This window comes from Podarcis vaucheri (genome assembly GCF_965113315.1).
Source record: "Podarcis vaucheri genome assembly, chromosome: 15".
Lineage (NCBI taxonomy): Eukaryota > Metazoa > Chordata > Lepidosauria > Squamata > Lacertidae > Podarcis > Podarcis vaucheri.
The window spans coordinates 32,204,356-32,223,635 of NC_138753.1; the positions used below are offsets into that span (position 1 = coordinate 32,204,356).

General features: G+C 44.3%; 1 protein-coding gene across 2 annotated transcripts in view; it reads right to left on the reverse strand.

The window, feature by feature from the left end:
* The window catches only part of ST3GAL4 (ST3 beta-galactoside alpha-2,3-sialyltransferase 4), a 173,505-nt gene that overhangs the window by 131,560 nt on the left and 22,665 nt on the right, over window positions 1–19,280 (reverse strand). The window contains exon 2 of one of the 2 annotated variants that reach the window (XM_082200620.1): window positions 5,146–5,260. The exons of the other annotated variant lie outside the window; for it this stretch is intronic. The gene's annotated coding sequence lies outside the window, so the exon portion shown is untranslated. The remainder of the gene's footprint in view (window positions 1–5,145; window positions 5,261–19,280) is intronic. 2 annotated transcript variants of the gene reach the window in all.

The following is a 19,280-nucleotide window of genomic DNA, read 5'->3' on the forward strand; positions in this document are numbered from 1 at the left end:
GAGGTATGAGAAGGTCTGGGGAAATAAGCGTAAGGAAGATATGTTATGGAAAATTATTTGTTTTTTAACTGTTTTTATGTTGTATTTTGTATTTTGTTTCTTTTTTTTCTTTCATTGCTATATTTTAAAAACTTTAATAAATATCTTTTGATCGATAGGTGAAGACAGCCTATTAAACAGGCAGCGGCAGCAGGAGGAAAAGAAAAAAAGAAAAAAAAAGGAGCACACCAAGGGGAAGTGTTTCCCTCCCCTGCAGATCCCAAAATAGCACTAAACCCAAGCAAGCTGTTTGGGGTTTAAACAGCAGGTGTGCAGCCCTGTTTATCTGAAAAGCTTCATGTCCAAGGAAGCCAATCAGTGGCTGCAAAGCTTAACTGAAGAGTGGGGGGGGGGAGGGAAGCAGAGGAGAGAGAGCAAGATTGCAAAGGCAGCTTTAAATGCCACTGAGATGAGTGCAGAGGGAAAAACCTAGTGCCAAGCGTGACAGCAGCAAGAGCCCCAGGGTGCCTCCTCAGTGAGGAAGTGAAAGCAAAGAGATTTTGGAACAGAGCAGTAGGGCAAGACTCACAAGACTCCAGAGGGAGATCCTTGGATAGATTCAACAGTCCAAAAGGTCAACAACCAAAACCAAAGCATGGCAGTGTATTTTCAACACCATTTGTTGTGCTTATTAATGAGAGCGGGTGGCACTGTGGTCTAAGCCAGAGAGTTCTTGGTCTTGCCGATCAGAAGGTCGGCAGTTCGAATCCCTGTGACAGGGTGAGTTTCTGTTGCTCTGTCTCAGCTCCTGCCAACCTAGCAGTTTGAAAGCACACCAGTGCAAGTAGATAAACAGGTGGGAAGCTGTACGGCGTTTCCGTGCGCTCTGGTTTTCGTCACAGTGTTCCGTTGCTCCAGAAGCGGTTTAGTCATGCTGGCCACACAACCCAGAAAGCTGTCTGTGGACAAACACCGGCTTCCTGGGCCTGAAAACGAGATGAGCGCTGCAACCCCATAGTCGCCTTTGACTGGACTTAACCGTCCAGGGGTCCTTTACCTGTTGTGCTTATTATCGGCCTTGTGAAACAGATTCACGGAAAGGATGTTAGTGTTCTTCCTTTTCACAAGCATAACACTTATGTTTTCATCCACTCATATTCCTCCAAAGAGCTCAGAGTGACAGGTGTTGAGCACCCAACCTTACACACCTACACACACACCTACACACACAAACACACACACACCTTTTTTGCCTCCTCAGCACCCTGTGAAATAGGTTAGGCTGAGAAATGGTAATCCGCTCACAGCCAAACAGTAAGCTTTGTGCATGAACCGTAACTTGAACCCTGGCCTCCAAGGCCCAAATCCAGCGCCAGTGATCTGGGTTTTCTGGAAAACAATTCCTAAGAAAATTAGAATAACTTGTGCAGGGAAATTTCCTGGGCAAGTGATCCAATTTGGCATGTTTCACTTACATTTCATAACCAAAGCTAAAAACTTTGAAAACTGCCAAGTGTGCCAGTTGTTGTCTTCACCACTGGCATTCATTCATTGTTACTAATGGATTATGAAACAGAAATTTTACATCGGAAAAAATAAAGCTCCGCCCAGCACTCCAACAGCTACATTGGCTTTCTTCCAAAAGACAGAAGCTTCTCTTCCCTGGCAGCCCAGATGTGATTCTATCTAACACTTCACAGGCAAACAAGCAGTGGCTGTGTCCAACCAGGGACAGCAAAGCTATTATGAGATATGGAAAATAGTCTTACCAACCCACAACAAGCCCTTATGAACACAGGAGGAACTGTCACCTCTGAATGTAATAAATGCCCATTTAATTGCATGTATCAATATTCAATGTGCACAAGGAGAGCACTAACCAAAGATCTTGGGCAGCCTTTCCCAACTCAATGCCCTCCAGATGTTTCAGCTGATCATGAGAGCTTCCATGCACAGCGCGGTCTTCAGGGTTGCAGAGAGCAGTGCAAGGAATCAATGATCAGCTGATGGTTGGGGCTTCTATGCAAGCCCTGACAACCCATCCATCAAACCTTGCCTGTGGGACGGTGGGGGAAATAAGGATCCAGCCTGGCAAACAAATCAAGTTCCTCACCCCTGTTTTAGAGTGGAAATTTCAAAATTTCCAGCTAGGACTTCTGAATAGTATCTTGCCTACTTTTTCGCAGATTTGAACAAATAGCTCAGTTGGTTAGACTGTGGTGCTGAAAATGCCAATGTTGCAGGTTTGATCCCCACGACGGCATAGTCTTGCACTGCAGGGGGTTGGACTAGATGATCCCCAGAGTCCCTGCCAGCTCTATGATTTGAATTACCTCTTCCCACCAAAGATCTGTCTTGCACTGCTATGTTTCTGCTAAATTATTAGCAGAGACAATTGCTAGATTTGTCTTTTGGGCTGGCTGCAAAAACACAAAAGGAAATCTCCCCCCAACTAAACATATCCTGTTCTCATACATTAATTACAATTTCTAATCTGGTTGTGTCCGTCCGTTCATCCCCCAACTCACTCTTAACTTTCATATTTTATGGTATCCTATTGTTTATCTAATTTTAGGCATGCTTTTTATATTCCTGATATTTTATATCATTTATATATTACAACCCACTTTCAGGTATTTTGCATGTTGCGATATTTCACTTCGACAGTTGCTGGTTTTAGGGGTGGGTTTTTTAAAATCTTTGACTGCGTAATAAAGAATCTATATCTGACTGGAACTCCCATCAGTTCCTGTTCAGTGTGGCCAAGTTGGTTGGAGTTGACAGGAGTTGCAGTCCAAAAACAACTGCAGGGTTTTCTCAAGTAACATTTGCTTCCTAACCTTGCACCAGCCACAATCAGCGATGATGACACTGGAGGAGAGAAACTGGGATGTATCTAATGTCAGACCTACTAAAAGTAATAGATGGGTGCATTAATTTCAATGGGTCTGCTCTGAGTAGAAGTTAGTTGGATAAGGCCCTTTATTCGCTGTTCATGGGATTCCCTTTCTACGCCTGGACAAATCACTGTCTATTTACATACTGTTTTCCACAGCAAGGAGAGAAGGGTGTCTGATGAAGCCACAGAAAGGGCTGCTTTGTCTTGTCACTTCTGGCCAGGCCATGAGAGAGACAGCTCTGAGTTGCATCCGTTTATTTATATCCCTTTAATATCCTCCCCTCCACGGTCACTTGCCAGCAGAGGACTTGGGCTCTGCTAATGCACAGCTCTTCTTGGGCTGTGGGCAGTCAAAGTCAACATCCAAGGTGCAAGTTCCGTTTAAGTCAAGTCAGCCCATTGGCCCATCAAGCTCAGCGTTGTCTACAATGACTGGCAGAGGCCTTTCCAAGCCCTATCTGGATCTTCTCCAAGTCCCCCACCTAAACAGATAAGGTACATACAAGCAGAAGAATGCTGCTGGATCATGTCAGGGGCACCCACTCTAGCATCTTCTTCTCCCAGTGGCCAGCCAGATGTTCCTGGGAAGTCCACAAGCAGGCCAGGAGCACAACAGCAACCTCCCCGTTTGAATTCCCAGAATCTGGTATTCCAGGGTTTCCCAAACTTGGGTCTCCAGCTGTTTTTGGACTACAACTCCCACTATCCCTGACCACTGGTCCTGATAGCTAGGGATGATGGGAGTTGTAATCCAAAAACAGCAGGAGACCCGTGTTTGGGAAACCTTGTGGTATTCAGAGGCGTACAACAGGAAGTAATCACAGCCAGTAGCTACTGATAGCTCTTACATTCCATCAATTTGTCATACGGGTGCTACAGAGAGGGCCTTTTCAGTATAGGCAACTTGATTATGGGGTGCACCGAGGCTCAAATGGCACTTACATTAAGAGCCTTTCAACACCAGGTAGAGAGACCTTTTCATTTCCCCAGGCATTTAGAATGACATTTTGCCTTTGCAAAAAGATTACTGGGTTTAAAATGCTGTCTGTGCTGGTTTTTTAGGCACGAAATTGAATTGATTGGCTTATTTAATGTTCTAATTGTATACTGCTTGAGTTCCGTCTCACCCACCCAGAGGCCCTTGCTGACCGAGCGATTAACTAATTTTCTAAATAGATACATGAATGTCTATTACTGAACCTGGGGTGGTTTGAATGCATGTGGCCTTCAGCAGAGCTATGGCCCCACCCCAGTGCTAAACAAACATATCCACACCAACCATATTTGTGTGTGTGTGTGCGTGCGCGCACATGTGTGTATCTGCAGGGAAGAAGCATTGTGCGTTTGACTAGGCTGGGAAGGGTCCCCATGGCCTCTCCAAACGCATTTATTTCAGGAGCGAATTCATTCTTTAGGTTTTATTTATTCATTTGACATATGTTTGCCTTTCTTTTCAGGAGCATGAGATGTGGTGTGCCTGGTCCTCCCCCTCCCGTGGCCAAGTGTCCCAGTCCTAACTGCCCTTTTCCACACCTCACACCCATGATGTTTCCGTTGACACCTGGAAGTCTCACTCTCTCCACCTGGCCCTGGCGGCCTCCACCAAAGAGCCCCAAACCTTCTGGCTCTCTTAAAAAGAATCTCCAGCCACTGTGAGGGTGGCTTTCAGGTGTGTGGTGCGTAAACCACACAAAAAGGTCATAACGCTGAAACAATTTACCGTATTTTTCGTTCTATAGGACGCACATTTTCCCCTCCAAAAATTAAGGGGAAATGTGTGTGCATCCTATAGAGCAAATGCAGGTTGCGCCGCTAAGCCCAAAGCCAGAACAGGAAGACGGAGCACTGCGGAGCGCTCCTTCCCGCTGCTCTAGCTTGGGGACGGCTGCGCGCAAACCTCTCCAGGGCAGCGGGGCGCTGCGCTCCAAAGGCTTCAGGGATCTTTGAGGCTGGCGGTGGGGGATCTTTGAGGCTGGCGGTGGGGGAAAGTACATTCACTCTGGTGAATGTACCTTGAATGCACCTTGTTTTAGAGGGGGAGAACAAGGAAAAAAAATTTCCCTGTTCTCCCCCTCCTATGGTGCGTCCTATGGTCCGGTGCGTCCAATGGAGCGAAAAATACGGTAAAGTGTTTACTGGAAAAGTATTATCATGGCAGCGAGGGGGGAAGAATTTTAAGATCTGAATAAATTGCAGCACCCACACCCAAAACGAAAGAGCAAAAGGATAAGAAAATAGGAAGGTTAACAGTATACAGCTATTCCTACCTAGACTGCAACTTATTCAAGTTCTTCCCAGCGACATCTTAGTGTCAGAGTTCTCAGGGTTCCTGGACATGCAGCTTCCCTCCGGCATTCCTTCTGCCGAGCTCTTTCTGCAAAACTGAAAAAAGCATCAAAGCTAAAATGTTTTCCCCCTTCCTCAGATACTGCAGTGCCAACGAACTGACCTTTAGATTTTCACACATACGAAAAAGCAATTATCCCCATCTTATCAAAACCCAAAATTATCAAACTCTCTTCCTTCACACCCCTTGTATACCTGTCCATGCACTGGAGTCATCTCCTTGTGGTGCAAAATGAACTGGAGATTTATTCCACAGCAGCTCAGACTACTGTCACCTGCCTTGTGGAACTCACTGCTCAGGGAACTCTTGGAATGGTAGCTCTATGAGAGGAACAGGGGTCTCCCAATAACGCTCAGCGCCCTTAACAAATTATAATAATTCCAAGGATTCTTTGGGGAAAGCAAAGCCCCTTTAAAGCTGTATCACACTGCTTTAAATTTATGCTGTAGATGGGGCCTTAGGCAGGCCCCACCATTGTACACAATTTATTGAAAGCTTTTTAAAAAATAAAAATCTGAGGTTTCCCCAGAAAGATGAGTTTACTCATGGGCAGTATCTGATTTTAATTTTTTGAAAAAAGTGTGTGTGTGTGTGTGTGTGTGTGTGTGTGTGTGTGTGTGCCTGCTCTGCACCTCTATTTATATTTTATTGTTTAGTGGTTTATAAATATTCCTAATAAAACAACAAAGCAGGCCTGCGAGGTAAAAGTGACGCTTAACTCAAGGTCACCAGGTAATGTTCATGGATGAATCAAAACTTTAAGCAGCTTTTCCTCAGGCCTTGTTCTTTCTGATTGATTGATTGATTGATTGATTGATTGCATTTATATCCCACCTTTTTTCCCTAAGGCTCTCAAGGTAGCATATATATCGTTCTCCCCTGAAATATACTCAAGAGTCGCAAAGTGATTTCATGCTCTTTATTCAGCTCATAGTGGTGAGGAGGAATGAATGAAAGTCCCCTCACAGTACAGTATCTGCTTTATATACATTATTTACACAATGGGCTGCACATGATTGGCTAATTCCGGAATTCTACTATAAGCCAATCAGGTTGTGGATTCACTTCTATCTGGAACAGGATTGGGTGGTTCCTGCCAACCAATCATACTGCTGCATTGTTCTAGGACCAATCAGACTGCTGCATTCTGAATCCTATTGTTCTAGGACCAATCAGACTGCTTCAGTTTGGATCCTATTCAACTCAGTACATAACATCCCCCTCATCAATTCTCCCAACAACAACCCCTATGAGGTAGGTTATGCTGAGAGGCAGCGGCTGGCCAAAGTTCATCCACTGAGCTTCATGGCCAAGTGGAGATTTGAACCCTGGTCTCTCAGGCCCTAGTCAAGCTCTCTTACCACTACACCGCACTGTCATATCTCTCACTCAATCCACTCAGCAAGGGGAGAGGAACCTTTCTTCGTTCAAGGATCACATTCCTTCACAGGCCATCTTCTGAGGACCACATGCTAGTAGTGAAAGTGTCCATAGGCCAGAAGCAAAAGTAGGAAGAGAAACAGATGTAACTCTTGACCTTTTGTAAACTGGGCTATATTCCAGTCACACAAAAGCCAAAGGCTTCTGTATCTGTCTCTCCGTCCTGCCAAGCAAGAGGCAATATCAAAGTTCAAGGACACATCTAGGTGTGGCAGAAGCACTCAAGGAGGCCATGGAGGAAGGGCTGGGGAGAAAGTAGTCTGGGGGGGAGTCCTGAGGGCCAGGCAGAAGGCTTGGAGGGCCATCCCTTCACTAAACTTAGGTCTGTGTGACACTAGCTCTGCTGCCTTTTAAAGTCATTGCCCCTCATCCTCCCTCCACACAAAAAACCTCCACTATGTCCATGGGGTAATCGCCTCACCTTGCCCCATGGCTACCTCCAACAAGAGTTATCAGGGCTAGGTGTCTCTGGTAAGCAAGCTATGCCCACTAGGCAACAAAGCTCAAAATTATTATTATTATTATTATTATTATTATTATTATTATTATTATTATTATGTTTCAAGAGTTGAGCCTGGGAAAGCTCAAACCACACAAACACCCAGCCAGTTTTTCCGATGTGCATACTGAATCTAACACCACCAGCTCTGTTCGGAAACATCCCAAGTGATAACCACAGAACACTAGTTTTTTGCCTGCTGCGGTGACACACACCTGTGGCTTCAGCACTAGCAGGAAAGCTATGATGCATCCTTGCACCGGCCATTCAGGAAGAAGCATCTATTTATGGGGCAACCTTGGTTTCTGGCTATTTGCTCGAATAAAGGGAAACCGCCTTGGGCCTTGCCGCAGCATCCGTCACCGCAGTTTCTGAACCCTGCCAGCCCCTCGCTTGCTGCTACAGCGATTACTGTGCTGCCACCCTGGTAAAAGATGCCGCAGCTATTCTCCTCCCATGGTCTCCAGTCCATTTGGCAAAGTGGCCGTTGAACTTCCTTAGGTAGCTTTGAATGCAGGTCGGCATTTTTCTCTCTCTCCGCGCCTCCCTCCCTCCCCTCCATTCTGCCTGCCCTGTAAGATTAGAAAGCGCAATCTGCAGAAAATGCACTCGTGTGCTCATGCGGCTGGTGCAAAGTCTTTGACATGATTCCGTGGCCTACATTTAATGCTATCTGCTGCTTTTCAAAGGCGTGGGATTAGCCGGCGGGCCAATAAGCACTACTATAATGACGTTATAAGCCTAGGGGTTGAGAGTCTATGGAAAACTATAGCCTTGATGTCATTGTTTTTACAGTTTCCCCTGATGCCTTACACACACACACACACACACACACACACACACACCACAGAGAGGGTTATTCTCCTCCTTGCTGATCCTGTTGCAAGCGGGGTTAGATTAGGACATCATGAGCGCTGACGAAGGAGAAAGACAGTCAGTCAAGAGAGACTCTACGGAAAGCCACTTCAGACCTCTGCATGCTGGTAAAAAGGACGATAGAGTACACCTAATAAATTCCCAAATACACGGAAGATTCTGTCAACCTTCACTTACACTTTATTATCTCGGCACTTACAGTCCACCCTTCCACCAAACGTTCCCAGGGCAGGTTACAAAAATGTCAGGATTAGAAACAATTTGCATTAAAATAATAAAATAAAACTGCAGAACCACCAAGACAACAGAGTAGAACAGCAGCAAACAACAAGGAGAAACAAGCAGAGCTATACAGTGGACCCTCCAGATACAAATTTAATTCGTTCCAGGGGTCCGTCCGCAGCCCAAAAAGCCCGTAGGCAGATCCGCCACTTCTGTGCACGCACGCAGCGTGATTGAGCGCTTCTGCGCATGCGATGAAACCTGGACGTATACACTTCCGGGTTTGCTGCGTTCATAACCCAAAAGTTATGTATCCAGAGGGTCCACTGTACTCCACAACACATCTCCTGGTGCAAGGTGCAACTAAGAATCTGAAATGTTTGTCACCGATACGTTTTGTTCTGTTTTCATTAACAGATTAAGAAACTACATGTATGATAGTTAGGAACTATGTTGTCTTTGATATTAATCTACTAATCTAACACATTTTTGTGAACTAATACAAAAGTCGTTCCAAAAAAAAAAAGTTGAGCAGAGTGATTGATGACTACAGCCAGTGGAGGCTAGGTCATTGGGGCAAATGAAGTCTTGCCCCACCCACCTCAGTCTGCCCCCACCTGCCTGCCTTATTTACAACCAGTCTAGAAGGTGGCACAACCTGTTAGCTTCCTCCTCTTTAGTCTTGCCTTTGTAGAACCATGCAGGGAGAGGAAATGACAATTTTTTGGCTCTGCCTATCAACGGCTCAGGCTCTGCCGAGTGTTTGGGCTCCCAGCGGCGTTCTGCTCCACCGGTCTAAATGGGCTCTGGCCACCACGGGCTACAGTTTTTGCTGGTTATCAGCAATAGAGGAAACAAACCCTATTAGTTGTACTGCTGGATAAGTTTTTAATGGTTACTGTATTTGTTTAAAAACCAATCCCCAAAAAAATTAAGTCACAAGAAAGATATCTGGCTAAGACCACTGACATTTCAGGTTATATACACATACCCTCCAACATTTCTCCAATGAAAATAGGGACGTGCTATTCCATCCATTCATTTATGCATGTATGTATGTATATATTATCTTGCCCATCTGACTGGGTTGGCCCAGCCACCTTGGGCAGCTCCCAACATATTGAAAAACATAATAAAATATTAAACATTAAAAACTTCCCTATACAGATGCCTTCTAAAAGGTTGCATAGTTACTTATCTCCTTGGCTCAGGGACTGCATAACTCCATCCCTTCCAACATTTCTCCAATGAAAATAGGGATGTCCCAAGGAAAAAGGGGATGTTCCGGGATCAAATCAGAAACTGGGACGGCTTCTGTAAATCCAGGACTGACCCTGGAAAATAGGGTCACTTGAAGGGTCTGTATACATGACTGGACAAATTGTTTTATGATGTATTAGGCAGCCGCTGAGAGCCAATGTTGTCTTGGATGTGTCTGGATGAGTGCTGAGAAAAAAAGGAATACTCACACAAGCACACCACTCAAGACAAGCATGACGAGCACGCTGGTTTATCTGAACCACCCGCCCAGCCCAAAGAGATCTGATCAATTCGCACAACAAAACCAGTGGACCTTAATATTTTGAGTGTAAGGAGGATGCCTTCAAAGGGAGCGGCTGTGCAAGAACAACGTCCAAATGAAAGCTACAGATGTTAATAATTATGGTGCAATAGCCTCACCCATAGAGAGAGCAGAATACCAATATGATGAGCTCAAGTTAAAATGACAGCTTTAGAGGGGAAAGGGAAGAAATGCTTTTTTAAAAATACCAAAAAATAAAATAAAACAATGTAAAAAAGAAAAAACTCCTTCCTGAATAAAAACAACCATTTCAGAGTACAATTCACAATAATTTTTCATGGCTTTGTAAGACTCCAGCAAAAGGAAAACTTATTGCAAAACATTGCAAGTGGGGCCAAAGGAGATACAGTTTCTTTTTGCTTTAGAGCCAAATATTTTTTTCTAAAATGTGCTTTTATTTTTGTTTCCCTATTTACAAATCCTTAGGAATTAGAATGCAGAAAATCCAGCACTAGACAATGTACTTCCTCAGTCAGTACGCATGAGACTCTTAATCTCAGGGACACGGGTTCAAGTCCCACACTGGGCAAAAGACTGCTGAACTGCAGGGGTTAGACTAGATGACCCCTGTGGTCCCTTCCAACTCTACAATTCTGCATGAATGATATTCCCAGTAAGTCCTTGAATATTTCCAGGACTGGGGTCAATTTTAATCAGGAAGCAGGAAAGAAGAAGGGACAAAATAAAATCAATTGAGCTTCTCTAGCCAAATAATGCAGTGGTACCTCGGGTTACATACGCTTCAGGTTACATATGCTTCAGGTTACAGACTCCAATAACCCAGAAATAGTACCTCGGGTTAAGAACTTTGCTTCATGATGAGAACAGAAAACGTGCTCCGGCAGCACGAGGCCCCATTAGCTTAAGTGGTACCTCAGGTTAAGAACAGTTTCAGGTTAAGAACGGACCTCCGGAACGAATTAAGTACTTAACCCAAGGTACCACTGTATCCAAATGGATTTAGCACGATCTATCTCACCATTAAGGGAAAGCAGCAGCCTGTGAACACCTGAGTTTGCATATTCTCCCTCCCCATGCAGGATGGGCAGGGCATTTATTTTTTATATTCATTTAATTTAAACTGTATTTATTTAGTGCATTTGGTACGCTAGTGCGTTTAGTGCATTTGGTACGTTAAGGAGCTCAGAATGATGTGTCAAGTTCCCCTTCCTCATCTCAGCCATGCCTAATTCACAGAGGAATTCTTTTCGTCTCACAATAACCCTGAAAGTTAGGTTAGGCCCCCAACTGCACTATGCATTTAAAGCAGTTATCATACCACTTTAAACAAACATGGCTTCCCTCAAGGAATCTTGGGAACTATAGTTTCTGAATGGTGTTGGGAGTTCTTAGGAGATCTCGGTTCCCCTCACAGAGCAACCATTCCCAGAGTTCCCTGGGAAGAGGGATTGACTGTTAAGCTACTTTGGGATGGAAACAGGGGGGTCTCCTAACAACTCTCAGCATCCTTTACAAGCTGAAGCTCGCTGGAAGGAATTTGTAGGTCCCTTCACACAAATGTGGTGGGGCTATCTCAAAGTTGCCCAGTTCTGGGATGAGATGTTTTGGGGAACAAAAATATTGGGGAAACCTGTAAAGAAAGAAAGAACCCTGAACGGCATTGTTGAGTACATTCAGTGGAGACAGCCAAGAGTTGTTTTATAGAAACATTTAATTGGTTACTTAAAAATTGGAAATTAAATGTACAAAAGTGATATCATGCCATTTGAGAAATAGCACTTTCTGATAAGTTCACAAAAACGTTTTGCAACTAAAGGGCAATAATAATAATAATAGTAAATACGTTCATGGCAGGTGGCCATTCATCCAGCACACAACAATGATTCCACAGGACAAATTGTACCTGGCATATTCCATACCATAAGGTTCTGCTAACATTTTCCTTCATGTTCATATTAGCAACTTTCAGCCTCTTTCCACTTCAGGGCTTGTCTGAACTTTACTGTTTGCATCTGAACTATGCCTCTATGTAGAGGTAAGGGGCGGGGGTGTTCAGTTCATTGTCACCATCCATCCCCATATATATATATATATATATATAGAGAGAGAGAGGGGTTCATAGTTGAAGGAATGATCTGAACCTGGGTTTCCCAGGTCTTACTTTGACACTCTAACCACTACACCACACAGGCTGCAGTACACCACCAAGCACTCACCCCAGCACCTCATACAATGCCTTCTTTTTGGAGGAGAAACTGCAGCTGCAGAGCACTCTATGCTTAACAGCTCTGCAGAGGTGAAGGTGCTGAATTTACTTCCCTCCCTCATCACCCCAAGCCCTGGTGTACAAAACTGAGAAGCGTAAGATAAAAACCAGCTGTCGCAAGGAAGAAGAAGATAAAGAGAGCATTGTCCCATGTATCCTGGAAATTTCAGGGCATTTATCAGTCCCCTGTTGGCTCAGAACCACCCTGAACACATCTTTATTTTCATGCAAAATCAATTTGGACCCATATGTGCATGAACTGGCTGGAAAGAGGAACTTGCTCATTTTCCACAAGGACTTCATTTACAAAAAAAATAAAATAATAATGTGTTAGAGGGCTGTTGTGCTGAGACTTGGCTACACTGCACCTGACATTTACCACATTCAAGCATAGTGGCAGGTGAGTCATTAAGGTGATCATCCAAGACAATTGCATCAATTGATTCTCCCCCCCAAAGTCCCAACTACTAACAAAGCCAAATGCTTCAGAAAAGTCACACTAAACAATGAGGTATTAAAGCTGTCTTCTGGCTGGCCCAAAATAAATCCTGGTTAGTGGAAGAAGAAGGAATAGATGTGGGGCCTGAAGATGCCCCCCCTCCCAAGATGGAGGGGAGAGGTCCTCCCCTTCTGTCTCTAGATGATAGAGAAGACAAAACAGATCTGCCAGCCCTCTCCCCTGACCCTCCATTGTTGGGAAACAATAGTTTAGGATCCCTCCCATTCTCAGATTCTCATCTCCTTTGGGACTAGTTAGACATGCAGAGGGTTGAGAGATCTCCCTTAGAGTCCAAGTAAATCAGAGTTAAGAGGGTTTGAATGGTGTTGAGACAGTGCCTGGGCCTCCTCAGCTAAACCACAAAATTATCTGCATGCTTGAAGAAAGCTGAACTGCCAAAGTACATGCAACTGCCTCCTCCCTACCTACCATGCCCCAAATAAGGAATGAAACAAAAACATCTCAAGGTGAAATCTAGCCACAACCACACCACTGACTCTCTAGAAAGAGCTTCATTAACAGCAACAGAACTTTTCAGCCTCACTGCTTGCAAATACTGTTGATGCCAATGGGGGAATCTACTGCTGCAACACGCCTACTGCAACACTCCTACCTATTGATCCTCTCCAATCTAGTCTTTAAACACACACACACACACACACAGCCTCTTGCGCCAGTTATACACCTCAGGTTTCATGCCAGAAGGTGGCACTAACTGTAACCACTGTGGGAGAAACTTGTTTGCAGCCACTGGAATTTAAGAATATTGTAACGTTAAAAAAGAAAAGAAACCAGAGGAAGTGGTTCTTGGAAGAGCAGGATGTCAATTTATACCTTCATTAGAGCCAGTATTTCTGAGAAAGGGGTGTGTGTTTGTGTTTGTGTGTTGGGAGGGTGGGCAAATCCAGGAATGCAATCAACCATCACACAACTTCTTAAACTAAGCAGATTTTCTGGCTATACCTCCCAGCGGAAACCTGCACAAACCAAGCTACTTGGAATCTTTGCTCATAGCTTCAGGTTTTTGCATAAACACATGCCTAAGTTTTTGCTGAGCCTCCTCCTGCAAAACTTGCTTGCTGGGCGGTTAAAGACGGCAAAAACTTCGCACTCCCGGTGATGACACTGCCATGGCCAATGGCCATCCCTCGCTAGTTGGGTATCTAACATTCTCTGCCTGCTTTTAAGGGATGCAAATGTTTGAAAGTGCTAGGGAGTACTCCTCTCTCCTGCCTGGAGCTGGACCCAGATCAAGGGATCTGGCAGGTCTCACCAGATACGGAAAAGAGCAAAACAGCTTAGAGTTTCACTCCCAAGAGGAGAGAGACCGCTTCCTTTCAAGCATTATGTCAGACTCAGTGCTAGAGCTGGACAGATCACAGCCTAGCACTCCTTAGGGTAGCTGGACAGAACTAAAAAGCGTTTGTCAGGATGAGAAGCTGAGTTTCTTTCTCTGAAACAGAAAGCTGCGATGATGACCAAGGGGATCTCCCACGATAGCCACATTGCCTTACTTCACAGCCATATCAGGGGAAGGCAGAAACGAGACTGGCTTCCAGATCTCTGGGGAATTTGTGGCAGATGGAGTTTTTCTTGACTTAAAGCTAAAGGTAAAGGACAGTTAAGTCCAGTCGCGAACGACTGTGGGGTTGCGGCGCTCATCTCGCTTTACTGGCTAAGGGAGCCAACGTTTGTCTGCAGACAGTTTTTCCGGGTCATGTGGCCAGCATGACTAAGCCGCTTCTGGAGAAACCAGAGCAGCACACGGAAATGCCGTTTACCTTCCTGCCGGAGCGGTACCTATTTATCTACTTGCATTTTGACATGCTTTCAGACTGCTAGGTTGGCAGGAGCTGGGATTGAACAATGGGAGCTCACCCCGTCGCGGGGATTTGAACTGCCAACCTTCCGATCGGCAAGCCCAAGGCTCAGTGGTTTACACCACAGCGGCACCGGCGTCCCCTTTTCTTGACTTACACTTGCTTAAAAGCAGCAACAGCCACATTAAATTAGTCTGCTAGAATCAAGAGAGCCAGGAGTGCCTTTTCTGTGAGAGAGAACTGTGAAATTCAGTTCTGCTACTGAGAATAAAAAGGTACCCTGTTCCTAGGCTATGATCACCCCTTCTCTCCCCAAAAGCACACCGTTTTAAACTGAGTCCCTTTGGTGGATCTTAAGACTCCAAGTATGCCATGTCAACAAAAATTGATCCTTTGCACACTTGAGATCTGCCCACCCCTGAGAGCTGCAGCAATGGGTCTCAGAATGAAAGCCCGGCTAAGACACTTGAATCTCCTGCTTCCTGGCTTGACTGAAGGAGAAGAAGAAGAAGAGAAGAGTTTGGATTTGATATCCCGCCTTTCACTCCCTTTAAGGAGTCTCAAAGCGGCTAACATTCTCCTTTCCCTTCCTCCCCCACAACAAACACTCTGTGAGGTCAGGGGGGCTGAGAGACTTCAGAGAAGTGTGACTAGCCCAAGGTCACCCAGCAGCTGCATGTGGAGGAGCGGAGACACGAACCTGGTTCCCCAGATTACGAGTCTACCGCTCTTAACCACTACATCACACTGGCTCTCTTGAAAGGCTCAAGCCTCTATCCAGGACTCTCTCTGACCCCAGACAGCCTGCAGCTAGGTGTTGCTCCTTTTCATAGCCCTTATGCAGCCTAGCCACTTAGCCAAATAAGCTCACTCACTTGCTTACTTCAGTATCAGTATCAGACTTTATTTCGGTTGCAGACTGAAATATTATTGCATTTATATCCCACTTTTTCTCCAGGGAGCTCAAAGTGGTATGCATGGTTTTCTCCTTCCTCGTTTAATTCCCCACAACAACCCTGTGAGGTAGGTTAAGCTGAGAGGCACTGACTGGCCCAAGATCACCCGGTGAGCTTCATGGCTGTGTGGTGACTTGAACTCTGGTCTTGTGTAGTGACTTGAACTCCAACACTCTAACTGCTGCACCACACTGCCTCTCACCTCCCTATGACTCACTCCTAACTAGGGATGGGATTCAGTTCACACTGAGGGCAAACATACATAATGTGCACTTTCCAAAATAAGACACAAACCAAAACACAGCCATCCTTCAAAATTCACAAATTTTGCAAGGTACAAAAATGGGTATAAAGTATGCCTAAAAATGCATATATATTAGCGAAAATTGCATACAAAAATGCATTATGTTAGAGAATATTATTGCAAAAAAATGTGTTCATTAGGCAAAATTGCATACGAACAGCTGAATATTGGAGAAATTTGCACTAAAATGCTGGTGAATTGTCGAAGGTTGTTTTTTTGTTGTTGCTGTTGTTTAATGCAAACTGATGTAGAAATGTGGGGAACTGAAATTAACATGGGAGAAAGGGAACGAGACAAACAGAAACTGACAGTTTAGCCCATCCCTACTCGACAAAAACCCAAAAGCTGTAACTTAAGGTTTGTTCTCTGCAGGAAACAAACCACAGGCCTGTGGTGGCTTATAACTCTGATAAGGCAAGTTATAGCTGCAGAAGCACAGAAGCAGCAGAACAAAAGGAGGAGCGAAGCAGACACTATTTTCCATCTCGGTTCCCCGAACACTTGTTCGTTCTTGCTAAACTATGCTTTGGCTTAGCGCTACATGTGAATATATCTCTGAAATAATTATCAAAATCTTCTCAGGGAAGAAGTAATTGCTAGTTTGTTAACCTTTAGTCCACCAGATGTTGATGAACAGCAATTTTCATTACCCCTAGCCATTGGCCATGCTTCCTAAGGCTGGTGGGAGTTGTAGTTCAGCAACTTCCTGAGGGTCAAAGGCTCCCCATTCCTGCCAACAATTTGTACAGCCCAAAAGCAAGCACATCTGCTGCCACAAGCACCAGCAAAGAAAGGAAAAGAAAGTCGTGTGTGAGGCTATGTAATTTTTCGAACTGTTCAATTACCCCAGCAAAAAGCTGCTGCTGCTCCTTATTATAATAGGACAGGTGTCAGGAGAAAGAAAAGTTCTCAGACGCCAAGCCTGAAAGCAAGGAAGGTGGAAATCAATGCATTCCCATTCTGAAACCATCTCCAGGATGGAAACAAGTTAAACTAGCAAGCAGCAAAAAGATTGCTATTGATGGCTGGGTCATTTAAAAGCTATCTTGGACAAGGCCTCTTTGAATGACGAGTGCCTAGCAGGAGGCAATATAAGCCAGGAAATTCGACTTCTATTTCTAAACTTTGCCTCTTGGGAACGTGGGCAATGCAATAATATGCTCTTCAATAGCACTTTCCATCTAAGTATCGCAAATGCATTACAGTACAAGCAATAATGTATTACATTTCACAAGCCCCAGGTGGCAGATACATACATCATCTAAGATGGGAGAGACAGTCGAACAATCTAATTCTTTATCATTTACCTGGATCTGAGTGCAATGAGTGACTGTTTTGAAAAGGCTTCCGCTCCCGCTTGTTTTCTACATGCAAGACAAAACAACTGTGAGTGACGAGCCCCTGATTTCCCAGATTTCTACTTTCACAAATCACTTTCCGCATCAGACTGGCTCAGTCATCATGAACTCTGTATAATAAACCACAGTTTAGTGGACCAAAATCAAGCATTGTGTCCACACACTCCATCATCCCCCTCCCTTCTCTCACATGCTTAATGTAAAACATAGACTATTTATTAAGCCAGTTTCTTATTACATCTGAATCGGGGAAATGGTTTAATATCCTGGTTTATAGTAAGAAGTCAAACCACAGTTTCCTGGTTCAAATGCAACAGGAAACTGAGTTAATGAACTGCAAAAGTTTTCCACTAATGAAAGGAGGTGTGTGCAGAAACAACATTTGATCTTGATCTAATAAACCAGTTTACTGGACTGAGATAATTACATCTGAAATGAGCTACTGAGCTGTCTGTACAACGATTGGGATTCTGGGGCATGCTTTAAGAGAGATGTTCAATTCACAATGAGAATCAGTGCACTAGAGAGGCCCCAGCATTCACCTGCTCATTGCAAGGAAAACTTAGAAGCAGGGAAGCTTTTGAGCCATCACTGGTTTTCTCAGTGAGAACCACTTGTGTACACTACGTTACCTGTGGACCTTCTTCCCTTATTTTTAGCTGCTTTTTATAAGAAGCTGGTAGAGTCACCAAATTCCAAAGTTGGCTTTGAAAAATAATCAGGGTCATTGATTTAAGGGCACAGTTAAGTTCCTATGGAAAATAAGTCACGAACTAACAGTGCTAATGTACTGATACAAAAAAGGATTAATTGTTATGTGCTACTTTCCTAGTAACTTTTCTGTGTACTTCCAGAGGGCAAAAATTATAGTTTAGAAGCTGATATTATTCGCTTTGTTCTGCACAGCTTCTTTGAAGCACAGCATATTTTTCCACCCAGAGGGTAAGTTCCACAGAAGATGAAGGTCCTTTGTGTGAGAATCACAGAGATCCAACACGTTGAGGAATACCTCGGAGGACACAACTACTAGCGGAGCACAGACCTTGCATGCAAATAGGCCCATGTTCTATCTTTGGCATATTCAGGTAAGGCTGAGAAAAGCTCCTATCTAAAACCCCGGATAGTTGAGACCAATCAGTGTAAAGCTAAACCAGGCTTCCTCAACCTTGGTCCTCCAGATGTTTTGAGACTACAATTCCCATCATCCCCATCCACTGGTCCTGCTAGCTAGGGATCATGGGAGTTGTAGGCCAAAAAAACATCTGGAGGGCCGAGGTTGAGGAAGCCTGAGCTAAACAGACCAATGATCTGCTTCACACTCCCAACACCAAGTATGAGGGAACCACTGGCCCTTCAGATGTTACTGGACTACAAATCCCATCAGAACTGCCCATTGGCCATGCTTTCTGGGACTGATGGGAGTTGCAGTTCATTAATATCTGGGGGCCCAAGTTCCCCACACCTGTTCCACTTCATATTAGTTACTGTGGGGCAATGTAACCCAAAAGGACTCTGTATCTACCGTCGTTTCTGAATTTACCTCCAGGTCTGCTGATTTAACAACAGCTCTGTTTTGTTAGGGTCCTGCAAGAACTATTGGGCATGGAAAGATGTTTCAAAACTTATTTCCTTGATGAAATTTGTCCTACATGCAGTTAAGATGGCTTCCTCTCCCCTGCACTTAAAAAGTACAGTACTTCAGAACCCATTTGTCCACTGAAAACCAAGGTTGCCCAAGACCCAAGCGTTGTACGGCATGTGGAGCCTCATCCTTTTTCTTATTTCACTGGAACACTCCCTGTCTTATTTATTCATTATATTTAAACCCTGCCTTCTTCCTCCCCAAGGAGTCCAGGGCGGCAACAGGAATTTCACGAAAGGAAAAGCAACCCTTCTTTGCAAAGACCATCCGTGTAATGTCATATTTTCATTGTGCAAAGCTTAAGGAACACAGCAGGAAGCGTAATGTTCCATTTAAAGTCAGCTACTGAAGAAAATAATGTTTTTGGGGAAGTCAAACCTGCCAAGAGGAAAGGAAGACTGAAGGAATGGCAAAGTCATTCAATTGTATTCCTTATCAGAACACCATGGCCATGATCCCTTTGCAATAACAGCTTATCACAAAACCATTACGCTCAAAACAGCTTACAACAATGAGAATGTTACCACACTATCAACACTTGCAAGGATAGTTCCATAACAACACTCATGGAAGGAGTTCATATGTGAGTTTCAATTTTTAAGCATGACAACTAGTACAGTAATACTTTTT